The sequence below is a fragment of the Sparus aurata genome, chromosome 7, assembly GCF_900880675.1.
Source record: "Sparus aurata chromosome 7, fSpaAur1.1, whole genome shotgun sequence".
In the NCBI taxonomy this organism is placed as follows: Eukaryota; Metazoa; Chordata; class Actinopteri; order Spariformes; family Sparidae; genus Sparus; species Sparus aurata.
Genome location: NC_044193.1, coordinates 25,908,833 through 25,922,659, shown reverse-complemented (window position 1 = coordinate 25,922,659; position 13,827 = coordinate 25,908,833). Strand labels below are relative to the sequence as shown.

The 13,827-nt window shown below is 42.1% G+C and overlaps 1 long non-coding RNA gene across 1 annotated transcript; it reads left to right on the top strand.

Annotated features, from left to right (window-relative positions):
- Positions 1-626: 626 nt before the first annotated feature.
- On the top strand, positions 627-1,973 carry LOC115585563 (uncharacterized). The gene is made up of 2 exons (XR_003984724.1): positions 627-1,417; positions 1,593-1,973. It is a non-coding gene; the product is annotated as an uncharacterized LOC115585563 (long non-coding RNA).
- Positions 1,974-13,827: the final 11,854 nt, after the last annotated feature.

Here is a 13,827-nt window from a genome sequence, read left to right as displayed (position 1 = left end):
ACAAGACTGTTGACAGCAGCAACACACAACATGGCAGATACTGTCCTGTTCTGTCACTGATGGTGTCTCTTGTGATAAATGCAACGTGACTAGGAAATGCCATCGCAAACCTAAGACAAGACAAGCAGCAGGGAATCCTGCTTGTTACCAGTGCATGTCGGAGAGGACCGGCAACCTCCATCTATTACATGGGTGTTATGTGTAGGTTTGCTGTATTGGTGATAGTAAGATTGTATAAACTCGAGCTAATTTCCGAGAGTTGGGAACACAGCAGATGTTTGTTAATGAACCCTGAAGTTAGCAAACATATATGGAACTGTTATATTATTATACAGACTATCTCATATGTGGATGAACTTTGACCCACTGTAATTTCCTTAGCTATACACACACAGTTTCCTGTACCAAGAGGGATCGTTACACAAGTCTTTGAGGCTTTCACGTTCAGCTTTACCTCCATATAAAGCTTTCTCATTTAAAGAAAAAAAGCACTTAAGACCATTTTCTAGTTGTGTTTTTTTTTTTTTTTTTTTTTTTTTTTTTTACTTTTCAACACTAGAGATTTTCTGTCTTTGAGTCGCCGTTAAAACTGCAACCCTTGCTTATCCTTCATTACGCCGCCCTGGAATGCTGTTGAACGCAGCAGATTAAGTCCAGATTACAGTTTGTCCAGAATTCCGCTGCTGCTCTCCTGATGGGAGCTAAGTGGAGAAGACAATCTAATGCACCATTTTAACTTCACTTCATTGGCTACCAGGGCAGTTTAGAGTTGATTGTAAAATTTTATCGATCAGTACTAGCTGCACTTTTCTCCTTAGAGTAGTTTAATAACACTACATTGTTGCACTGTTGCGGCAATAAAAACGCCATTGAACCCACACTGAGCATATAGACCGAGACACATTTTGTAGCCATGAACAACTGTCTGATTATATCCCCTCACTCGTGGCTCTGTAACCTCTGACACTATTTGGGTCATCATCCTCACAAATGAATATACTAGCCTGGTAAATGCTCATTATTGTCTCCTTTTTTTCCTCAGTCTCACGCCCATGAATGAAAAGTCAATGTCCTGAATACTTTATAAGGAACGAGTGGGTCATTATGCCGAGGGTCACCCCAGTAACAGCCTCCTATAGCCCATTATTGCCCACCGCTCCAGAAGTGCAGCAATTACATGCCATGTATACTCTCAGCATTGGCTGCTCCTGCTGCAGAGACAGCCAGCAGACAAACAGTGGGAAAGCTGAGGTCTGTCATGTGCTGGCCAGCGAGCATCATTAATGAGTGGGTGAGATGAAACATGGCACAATGACATGCGTGCCTCTGAGGCTCGGGAAAGTGGCATCGCAGGGACTTCCTGTACTGTACGAGGAGCTGTCATCGTCTGGGCAGCGCACCAGCCTCATACGAGATGGTAATCACTGTTTAGATGAGCGCTAGTGTGTTTGCTGTTGCTGGCATTGTTCGCGAGCATGTGCGCGTATTACCCATCTGTTACCAAATGTTAATCCGTGACAAAAACAAATGCAACATCTGCAAGGCTCTGAGAGTTATTTTAACTAATGTGTTTTCCTCTTCGTCCTCATTAGGAGATGGTCTGATGCTGGGTCAGGCGGAAGGAGAGCCAGGTGGCCATCTGAATCAAATGGATGCATTTGGGATTGCTAAATGCATCTGAAGAATGTGATGGCCCTCTGGCTGGGCCCTGGGCTGCTGCTTGTGTTTTGTGTCTCTCTTCAGGTCCTGCGAGTTTCATATTAATACAGCTGGGTGCACCTGGCCAGTCCAGCCAGAATGCATTCTTCCTCACTCCCATCAATCCCTGGCCCTCCTCCTCGTACCACATGTTGTCTTTTGTTTGCTTTACTTGAACTTATTTTACTCACTAGCACTGACTGTTCATTTCATATATTTGGTCAATGTATTCAGTTTAAATTTCTGTTAATAAATAGTTGCTATCCTCAATACAATTGGGCAATCGGCTCCTTTTGTCGTGGCCTAAGACCTGGGTGGTGACAAGTGGAAAAAAAGAGAAATTCAAAACTTAAATCCTTATCTAATCACCTACGGGCCCATGGAAAGTAAGGTGAAGTTTCGAACTAAAACAGTAAATAAAATGGCTCCATTCATCTCGTCCGGCATGATTTAAGTCTCATAACACAAGTCAGCATTGACCCGGCAGCATCATGCAACATGTTTATGATGCGTGTGCACAGACAGTCTCCAATGGCACACACGGTCAACAGCAGCGCGCCGTACTTGATGCCACCAATTCTTTAAAGGCAGAAAGTTAAGCGCCGCACCGGAAAGCCACCGGAGATATTGCACACATCGGAACGGATTAAGACACAATCATCAGTGACACGGAGCTTGCAACGACACAGCTCACATCCGAGGCAACTGAATTGGAAAGCAAAGTGAAATTGCTCACCGAGAAGAATAAGACCTGGGGTATCGCTCACGTTGCTCTCACCTACGCCTCATCAGCCTCCCAAAAAAACTCAGAGAGGAGGGATTCTGAAGCTTTCCTGGAGAAATGGCTCCCAGATTAGGGCAACCATGCAGTGGTTCTCACTACAATTCTACAATACTTGGGCCACAATAGAAAATGCCACTACATCTCCATTACCCCTGAAGCCCTGTCTGTATTACACAGCATTGAAAAGCCAGCTAAAAGATGCCCAATACCCATTTCTCAGGACTATTACCGAGTCTGATCCAAAGTATAAGCACACATCAACACCGTGTCACGTATCAGGTTTTACACAAATATGGGGAAACTGTAGATTTTCTCCAGGTACCGGTGGTCCTGCCTTTAAACTTTGGGCAGAGGGAGATGTTGGACAAGTTACAAACCCAGTTCAATCTAAAGCAGCTGAAACTGAAGGCCAATCCAGCGATAAAACATCGGATTCCACACTTCAGATGCTTCGGAAACACAAAATGAATGCTAATGTTGCGATGTGTGCTGTGGACTTGAAATAGGCGATTGCTGTGTGAGATGTTGTGTCTAAACTTGTTCCATTGCCTCCAAACGGCCCAAAGGAAATTCTAAAAGTTTCCAAATATCTCAAAACTTTCACTGTATAACTGAATCTGGAGGCTATTCACACATACGCATTTTAAAACTTTGTGTTGTAGCTGTAAAAATATGCTAGGTTTGTTTCTGAGCTGACTCTTTATCCAAGTGGCCGAGTGGGTTGTGTGACAGCGAGCCGGCGTGAACAATAGCAGGACCCTGAAACTGAAGCAAATAGAATTCATCCATCATTCATTGTGTTATTTACCGCTGTGCTTTTCCTACTGTGACACGTCTGAGTGCCTCTGCGAGAAAGTAAGACAATGAAATAGCCAAACAATGTGCCTCGTGAACGACAGGAGGGGTCCATTTTGTTCAGCCGACGAACACGCAGCCCGTTCACAGACACTGTCTTTATCTTTCCCCGTGCTGTGGCCACATCAGCCTTAGTCCTACTCGCTCACTTTACGCAGCTACTCATCCTATCTATTTATGTATCAGGTTCTCCTAAAACTATCATCTTTGTATCTTTGTACGGCTCAAAAGGAATAAGATAGTATATGAGAAAGCACAAAACATCCAGAAATGATCTCCAATGTAGCTCCTGCAAGATAATTGAAGGGTTTTGCAGCCAAGAAAAAAAAAAAAATGCAGTGTGGCAGTATATACCTCATTATCTCCTGTAGCTCTCTGCTTTGCGCCAGAACTCAACAAACAACAAAAGTATTTCATAACATTTACAGCACCTTCCTGTACATAAATAATAACAGACATCCTGTCAAAATGCATCAATATAGACAGAGATTAAGATTAAACAGTTTATTCTGGTCTGTAGTATAATAATACAGTCAAAGTATCCGATAGGTCCTTATTCACAGGGTATGTATCTGTAAGTAGCAACTATACTCTTTTAACTGTTGTTTTTTTTTCTTTTACAAATGTAATGCCTGCTTTGTGAACCTTTCCATGTGGAAACACCCAGTTGTTTCCCCCCTGTTCTCCAGCGTGAAGAATGAATATGGCCTACATGCTTGGCTTGTCCTGTTCTAGTGGGAATGGTACCAATATAAAAATGTTAATGCCACGCTCTACCAGCTGAGGCCCATGGGACAAAATATGGAAATTTCTTAGGAGAAGTCTTTGGGCACCCATTAATATCATTATCATCACCACTACTGCAGCCATCACATTTGCATGCCAGTGGATGGTGTGCGAAGGCTTTGAGCAATAGTATCAGTTCACCAAACTTAGCAGCAACGAGGACATTCTTCGGTCGTGTGTCACAACCAGCTGGAAATGAGAGCAGCTGACTGCAGCGACATTAGCGGACATTCATTTCGGAGGGGTTTCGCATCTGCGCCACTGCCCGGTCCCTTATGGTGAAGGTCGTGTGTGGGTGCGTGTGTGTGTTTTGTTGCATTTGGATGCCGAGTGTATGGGTGTTCCAACCAGCCGTCACCCCCGGAGGTCACTTTGAAATGGAATAGATTTTTCTAGATCTCAGCCAAGGCTGTAGGGAAGGTCACTTCATTAATCACAGCTAAATGCCACTGTCTGCCCGTCTCCCTTCTTAACCAAGCAACACCCACAGATAACATCATTGATTGATAATAATAATTAATTCTTCTTCGGCACAGAGCGACAGAGAGTATCATTCAGTGGGGAACCGTTAATTACTGTGTAAAGACTCATTAGGTTAATGCCGTCGTGTGCTCCGGTGGCACAGGGGGCAAATAGATGTCTTCCTCGACCCGTGGCCTTTTGCGAAACAAGCCGCTTTCCCCCTTTCTCCCCTTTCTTCCACTGTCTCTCCAGCAGTATCCATCAATGTGCTAGCCTACTTTCTCTGCTGATTCAGTGTTGGAAAATGTCAAGTCAGATTTTGCTTGAGAGGATTTTGGCAGATGGGTTGAAGCACAAATGATGGGGGAAAGAACAGACACGCAGGCTCAGAGCGCACATCTGCACGGCTACATGACTGTCAGTGTGTGTGCACTGAGGTTTAAGAGTGTGTGTGTGTGTGTCTGGCTTCATCTTGAGTCACATCTACACCACCAGTCACGCCAGTATATCTGCATCACAAGCAAGAATAGAGGACATGCCATGTTATTTTTATTATCTACCAATCCAAGCTGCGAGACGGAGGCTGATGCAACGTGGCGCTCAGAGGCTTTTACTTTTTAAAAATAATACTCTGTGACATCTTCACATAAATAAATGTGTCATCCAGGACCATCTCATTCAGCCTCTTTGTTCCCGTTGCCAATTACTGAAGAAGAGTAATGATTAAACTCATGAAAGCTTTTACATCCGCTGTTCCTCATAGTCAGTGTCTGGAAGCTCTTCCCTGGGAATAGTCCCAGGTCTGCACACAGGAAGTGATGCCTTCTACATTTCAGAGTCATCACGTTCGAACAAAAACACTTGGTATTTCGCGGGGAGCGCCAAAGTTGCTGAAGGAAAAGAGCACCCCCTCCAGAAACTTCAAAATAAAATTTAAGGGAAAAAATGGATCACCACTGTGAGACTCAGACGATACAAAATGAAAAGCTCAAACGTGAAGTTTGTTCTGTTCTCCAAGCAGTGACAACATGAGCAGATTTAAACAGTGAATATAGCCATGCCTAAATAAAGCTGCACTGGTCACTGATCTGCTAAAATGGCCTGAATGCACCAATTCAGCTGCACCACTCGGCTGATCCTGTGGCCCTCTGCTAGGCGTTAGCTCCATCTTGTGGGCTGCGTTGAGAACGTTTCCAAGGAAATATTGAGCTGCAACCGTGAGGCTGCAACCTGGGTGTGACGTCTTCTCGCATTTCCTCATTCATGGCTTTTAGTTGCACAGCCAAACGGAGCTTGAATCGGACTGAGAGATGTGTGTAGTAGGATCAGGGAGCAGCTGATACTATCAATCTGCTATGTCTTGTATAGCTCAGAGCGTATGTGGCAGGCTTAGCAGGCTCTAAGAATATGTGGCGCTGTGTTTTTGAAAATGGGAACATTATGTCGTTGTTTAAGCATAACATAAATCCAGTTTCTTTTTGTAGCCTTTATAATAGAGACTGTGTCTTTCAGTCCCTGTGTGGTTGATATTAAATATGAATTAGCATTTAATGATTTTACTGAATCCATTTTGCTTTATTTGACTTTTAGACATGGCATGAATATCACTGAATTATAGACTGCACTATTAGGTCCTCATGAAGGGCAACTAATTAACTTAAAACAATCCTTCAGCGTATATGGCGAATTCCCACAGGGAACGTGTAACTAACACATCTACCATACGCTTTCTGCCAGCCACTGATGTCATTCACTCACTAGAAGTTAATAAATCCTTTGTGTTTGGCGTCTCAAAAATTCTGAATGTCTCTGAAATTTGGCATTTTGCTGACATTTACCCAGATGGAGTGACAGAGGCCCTCTGTCAGAAGCAGTTTATGAAAACTATTTTTGGAAATGTCCCAGGACGATCGACTCGATGCAAACAAATAGCGAAGAGCGAGTGGATTTATGATCAATATTGGCGACAGCAGACAGACAACAGATGTCTGTCAATTTTAATTTCTCAGTTTCAGATATACTAGCCTGCAGGTAGTATGTAAAGTAATTACAAGGAGCAATACAAAGCATCTGCACCTACGGTAGATTGAATTTGTTAAATAAAATGTATATCCAAACTCCATAGAGGGAAAGTGGGACAGAGTGGCTGCTGGAATATTCCTAAAACTTTCTAGCCTTTGATCAAGGTGAATAACAAGTTTTAGCTCATTTGGTTCATTTTGCCGTTAGACTATAAACTAAGCCTGTGCCAGGTATTAAATTGTCCTTTAAAGATCATTAGCTCTCACCATTAATTGATCTTTTTTTTTTTTTTATCTTACGTGAAGGAGCCTATTATAAACCATACACATGCAGGTTATATCATTTTTAATTAAATTAGCTAAGGTTTATTTTTTTATTTTTCTATCACTGTAGCTGTACTGTATGCACTGTGTCTCAGTGGTAACAGAAATAAAGTCTTGGGTTTGGGACATCAGATGGGTTCTCAGTGTCAAGATGCGCTTGTGTCACAAGTTTTTTCTCTGAGACAGTTTAGAAGATGGATAAAAGATGGATGGAGCTACTGTTTACAGCGATACTACAGAGGGAATTAACTGTGCTTGCCAAGAGGCATTAATTGTTTTTTTTTCTGTCAGTTTGGTAATGATCACTTCAATGTATTCAGCAAATGTAAAACTCTGCCACATTTTGGCAGGTAGAATTGTGATTAATATCTACGCTGTGAAGTATCCGGAGTTCAGGCGGGGTTTTGTTATATTTGTACTGAACACTGGAGCATTAGCTCTTTAACTGCAGTATTGTTTCTGAAAGTATACGCTACAGTGTGGAGGTTCATTCAGTGTACACCGAATATCATGATATCTACCCATCAATCAATCTTCAACATTTAGAGAGCTAAGATTAATTAGCTAGCTAGCGAGCACCAGCACCGTACATCGTGTCTTCTGTCGGCAGGTGTTCCCACCTCAAACTTTGTTCCATTTCTCAAACTATACCATGGTTGCAGTCCCGCTGGTTATATGTTATTCACTTTGAGGAAAGTGGTTTCTGTGACAGTTCCGCATTATGTGCAGGGCACTTAACAGTGGGCACCTTCAGCAATTATATGTCAACGAAGGACTTTGTCTCTCTCTCCCTGATGGATGCAGCTATCCCAGCAGTGTACACTGTGCTACACCCTCACCTTTTAACATTCAAATACAATCCCTCAATATTATGTCCCACCTGCCTATCCTGTTCCATTCTGAAATACATCACAATACAGAAGCGAGGCACTTTGATGATGCCATTTCATCTGGACCTTAACGTGGCCCTGTTATTGAAATGGGAAAAAAAACTGATAAGTGCTTTTTTCCAGCTATTGCAATTATGATGATTGACAATACAGCATTCATGGTACATAGTAATCTACCAGAAATGTGTGTGTGCATGAACTTGATTTGCCAACACAGACGGCTAAGATGATGTCATCTGGCACAGCTCTGGCACCCCGACGGCGTTTCCGGGATGAGCCTTATTTAAATGAATGAGTGGGCTGCGTTTTTTCCACGCAGTCTGAACATGGACTCAGAAACTCAATTTAGATCAAGAAAGAAAAAGAATCAAAACCTCAAGAGGAGCAAAAGAGGAAGAACGCCACACGACCTCCTCTCTACCATGGAGACCTGGGCGAAACTCAACAACATCATTTACATAGAAGGGAAAAGGGAACAAGGAAAAACACTGACACAGAGGGAGAGAGGGGGCATTGTTCACACACGAGAGAGAAGAAGTGAGGCTGAATCTCCTGCAGGACAGCGATACACTGAGAGCCAGGGGGGGGAGAGAGAGAGACGTCCCGAGACAGCTGATGGTCGAGCACGGAGAAACCTTGGTAGAGAGAGATGAACAGAGATTATCACATGGCTTGGACTCTCATGTGCTCACGGCTGTCGGTCGGCCAACAAACAAAGGGTTAGAGAGATGCAGCGTTTTTCAGAAAGTTTACAGTACTATTGCTGGCCCTGTCGACCAAGGTATTTAAGATTACAACGTAAAAAGCTACACTTTTAATGCCTTACAGAGACAGATTTTTGTTAACTTTCACAGAAGAGGAACAGAAAGCATCCCGACTGGCACAGGTCACGAGCTGGCATTCACGGCCAAGGACAGAAAGGCTCCACAGCGACAACTGCCCGGAACACCATTGCGACCATCTACAGAGCGTCAGTGATATCGGTGAAGTTAGATGTCTGCACAGAGCCCAAACACCCTCCCCAGCCACAGTGTGTTCACCCTGCTGATATCTGGCAGATTCAGAAGTACCCGCTGCCACACCACCAGACTACAGAGCAGCTTCATTCCTCAAGCTGTGAGACTCCTCACTTCATCATCAACACTCTATAATAGATGTACCGTAGCACGAAGGACTCAAACATAGTTCCACTGTTTTTAAAAAAAATGACACTACGTTTACCTTGTAACCTTAATAAAGAATAAAGCCAAAATCAAAATAAGTCATCTTCTGCTGTCTCAGTGGCCCTGCAGACAGTGTTTTGGCTCTGGCAGGAAGTTTGGCTCAGAAAGAGGTTCATTCTGTTCAGCGAGCAGGAGCTTCCTGACGTGAAGGCTTGGTTTGACTTTGACTCACAGGAATACAGTGGAAAACCAAAGGTCCTTCCCTGGAATTACACAAATAACATTTATCAAGATAAACCTCTGCCCCTTACAGCAGTCTGCACATCTGTAAAAAGTAAGTACAACAGAAAGGGATCAACAATCGTTGAATTACTAATAACTTAACAACTCAACTCACAAGACTCTTTGAATTATCAAGTGAGTCGTGTTAGATGGATAAACAGGTGCTGTGTGTGTATGCTAGAAGACATTACTTTCTCTCTCTTCACACAACAGGTTTGATTTCTTTCAGACTCAAAAGCTTCTTCTTATCCTTTTCACCATCGTGATGTGAGTGGCAGTAGCTCAGGTGGTAGAGAGTCCTACATTCATTTCAGGGTCGTGGATTCTTCTTTTCATGTGAAGCAAAATGACACTTTCAGTCGTCTGAAATACCTTGAATGAAAAAGAGAAGCAGCGGCAAAAGTGTGACCAAGCCTCGATTAAGCAAGATCTCACGCTAAAACCGCGGGCCTGAAAGAGGAGTCCTGACTAATAAGCTATTATATAAATATTATGTTAACAGATTCAATAATACAAGATACAAGGCCTGAAGCATCACCAGCCCAGCCAGACAAAGAGGCAAACCCAAAAGGTGATAAAGAGAAAATCCAGCCTCTAGATACATTAAGCCCTAGTGCGATTTACACACAAGGCATAGTCGGCTCTGCCAGGTACATAAGGCCAGCCCTCAAGGTTCAAAAAGCACAATCTATCCACTAGATATCGATAGACCCCAATGCAAGGCGCTATCTGCCAGACGCAGAGGCGCCTTGCATTGTTTCAAATAAGAACACAGCCACCAGATCCTCCTTGTTCCAGTTGAAGTCAATGTCGCAGAGAAGTTGAGGTAGTCTGCTCAAGCTTCTCTCCTCTCTGCAGCCTCAAACTCTTCCCGTGAGAAACAAAAAGGTTCGGACACGGAAGATCTCCAACTTGATGGATCTGCTTTGGCTTGTTGCACATACCACGCAGGAATTTCCCAATTCTATGAAGTACCTGCAGTTGTCTGATGCTGAAAAACAAGAGAAACCCAGCAGGGTCAGGCCATCAGTCGAGCTCAGGAGAGCGCTGACTGAGAGAAGAGGGAGATCTGATGTTATCATAATCATCATCACCATCAATGACATCATCAGTATCAGTTTCATCATCATTATTTCATGATCGCTGGTCCAGAAAGGCCAGTCGAACAATCAGTCTCCTCATCAGTCCTCATTACTGTCAGTCCTTAGACTGATTGACTGCCAATACCTTTGTCATCCTGAAGAGCAACCGCAACCTGCACAGAGTATACTCAACTACAGCACCATAGTGCACACCCTTTGTAGTGACTTTCTTACATGTCATCTTTGAGCCACATTGTTTTGGGGGTGCAGATGCCCCATAAGCGTCACTTTGCCAACATTTGAATGTCTAGATTTATGTATGACACTTTGAGATCCAGTTATTGTTCAACTCATAGAAAGACAGGCTTTGACACTGACAGAAGAGATGCAGCTTCAGTAAAGGGGGTTTTCAGTGAAAGAGCAGTTTTCAGTCCATCTTGTAAATCTGATGCCTTCCTTGGTAACCACACAGAAAAACACAGATTATGACCCTGAGCATGTTTCCGTCACAAAGACGGGTAATTCAAGAGAGAGAATTACAGATGGTGTGACCAAAGAGCAAGACATTCATCTCTGCTCGTCAGTAATATCTTTCTGACCAAGGAGAATTATATACTGTGCCGTATATTAAATACAATAATTACAAGTGTTTATGCCACACTGTTTAAAAAACTATAGGTACATGAGTATCGAGCAGTATGATGTGGAAGCAGTGGGTGTTGCTGGTCCAGATGCATTGCTATCTCTTACTATCTCCTGCAAAAACAACACAAACAACTTAACAAGTTGTTTACTACCCAAGTACTTGACTTTATTTACATGTCAACATTGAACGCAGTCTATTCACCATTCGATCATCAAATTCTGCGTGGCTTAAAAACCAAACTGACCAAGTGCTGTGATGGCTCTGTGGTGGTTGTTGGTGCTGCAGCTGGAGGCACATTGCTGAAACCCTGAACCGCTGCCCCTCCAATGTTCACAGCTCTAGACATGTTGGCAGGCAACAGATGGAGGAGAGAAGTGAATGATCGTGGAGCACAGTCACGCTGTCTGACCACCTGAGGAAGACCGTTGAAAGCGCTGGATCTCTTTACTGAGCTTTTAAAAAAGCCCTTAAACTGACCGGCAGTGTGAATTTGGTTATTAGCTCAATAACGAGTTATTGAGCAATTTATTGTTATACAGCAAGCACCTGTCTTTAAGATTTGACATTGTTAAATAAATTTTACTTTTTTCACTTTTTTTTTTTTTTACAAGAAAAATAAACATTACAGGGGCTTTAGCTCAGCGGGTAGAGCAGGTCGACTAGTGTTAGGAAGGTTGCTGGTTCAAATCCCAGCTCCAAGCTGAGCTGTGTGTTGAAGTGTCCTTGAGCAAGATTTTCCCCAGGACATTTGATAAATCACAGCCATCAAATAATAGTTTTTCAAAGATTAAACATTGTGTATCTCTTCCCTGTGTTGGGACAAAATTATTTCTGTGACTTGCCCACCTTTACTATCAGGCTACCTAGTTTAGTTAGTTTGTGTTTGTACTGAGAAAACCTTGTAAGTGGTAAGGGCAAATAAATGAATGTCAACTCGGGGATGCGACAGTTTGAACATCCTTCATGTTAGTCCACTTTGTTAATCACCAAACAGAGACTGGCTTAGATCAGGTCTTGAAGCTCTAGTAGGAGGGATGTTCTCTCTTCTAAACAGAGTACAGGAAGCAAAGTGAGTTTTGAAAGCCAGAGGGTTCAGCAGCTGGCCAAGTAATGGCTGAGTCATAGATATTGATCCATAACCCTTCAGCCTCCACAGATATATTATGAGCGTTTTCTGCCATCCAGCACTAAAAATTGTACTTATTGCACGGTGAAAAACAGTCACCTCATCACACCTATACTATTCTAAAAGCTGCCCCCAAAATACATAAGAGTAGACAATGACTCAAATCCCAAACAGGATACATGGATGAATACTGAATGTTACACATTTGAGGTTTAATTAGCTCTGTGAATTTTGTGTAAACCATTGTGTTTTCTCACATTCACCTATTGAATAAAAGAACTATTGATAAAACTTTTACAGACGACATGGGACTGGCGTGACACTAACATATGACACACAGAAAAATACATATTCACTTTCACTCTTGATTAAATAATCAACCTTTACAATTTAACCCCCTGATTCCCACTTGTTCTAACAAAATCCATAATATTTCTATTCGCTGGCTTGCATTTTGCATTGGTATATATATTGTAGAATTCTGAGTAATCACATAAAGTAAAATGTAGCTGATATCTGGAATATAATACATCTGATCTAAATTCAGTGGAAAAGGTAATGAAGCACAACTCTGAGAGTCGAGATCTTTCATCATCACTATTATGGGATCCCATTCAGATGGAAAAGAAAGACACCGACACTGAATACACAAGGTCAGCTTTAATAGACTGCTAACGGAGCAGCTTCAGGTTATGTATCTAGATGACACTGTAGATATCAGTGTTGATTTTCTTGCTTTTCAGGTTTTCAGGGGGAACTGTTCTTTTACTCAAATGTTAGAGTTACAGTCAAGGAATAACATTAGCCTTTTTTTCTTTTTTTCTTTTTTTTTTGTAGGCCAGTGTTTGTTCATGTTGGAACACTAAAAGCAGCATAATTCTGCAAGAGGTTATGACCGAAACAGGAGATTTTGTAGCTGTGGATCATCTAAAGAACCTACAGTGTATTTGTGTGCAAATTTAAAATTTCAATCTTATCACATGTTTTTGTTCATGCCTTTATATGTGAATGTACTGCTGTAGGCTGCCATGATTCATTAACTTCTGGCAATGTACAGTAATTATTCATGACAAGTAACACCTACCATGTGTGGGTGGGAGCCATTCGAGTCATATTGACATGTTTCAGCAAGCCAGGCATCTGATTTTCACACTGATGGCTTGTGATCCGTTTACATCATTTGGTTGCTCTCCAGACACTGGATGAAGCTTTGTATAGTGAAGCTGTCTTCTGGAAAGGGAAGACTACATAAGGCTACATGTTAACAGGTCCTCCATGGTACTTAACATGTTATCTACTGTAATACTGTGACTGTAGCTTAGTGACTGCACAACTGTGGCGTCGAGTCAAGAGACTGTCACGTTTAGACCGGAAGCAAGGTGATTTGACTTCAAAATAAAGGTTTGTCTTCATAAACACCAAAATTATGTGAAAGGGCAAACAAGTAGCACTTACAGAAATGCAATTGATTGAAAAAGAAAACAGCCAAAAAACAAACAAACTAAACAATGGTAATCTATTTGGTTATTATTATTTTTAACATCCACTAGACAAAAAGTTAATTTAGCAACCTTTTGGCCTGTAGCCTCTTAAAATGAGTGTCAAATAGAACATTAACTACAAAAATAAAGATAAAAAAAATCTAACTAAAAGTGTTGTTTCCTGTTTACATTTAGCTAGTTGACAGTTTTTCTCCTGTTTCAAACGC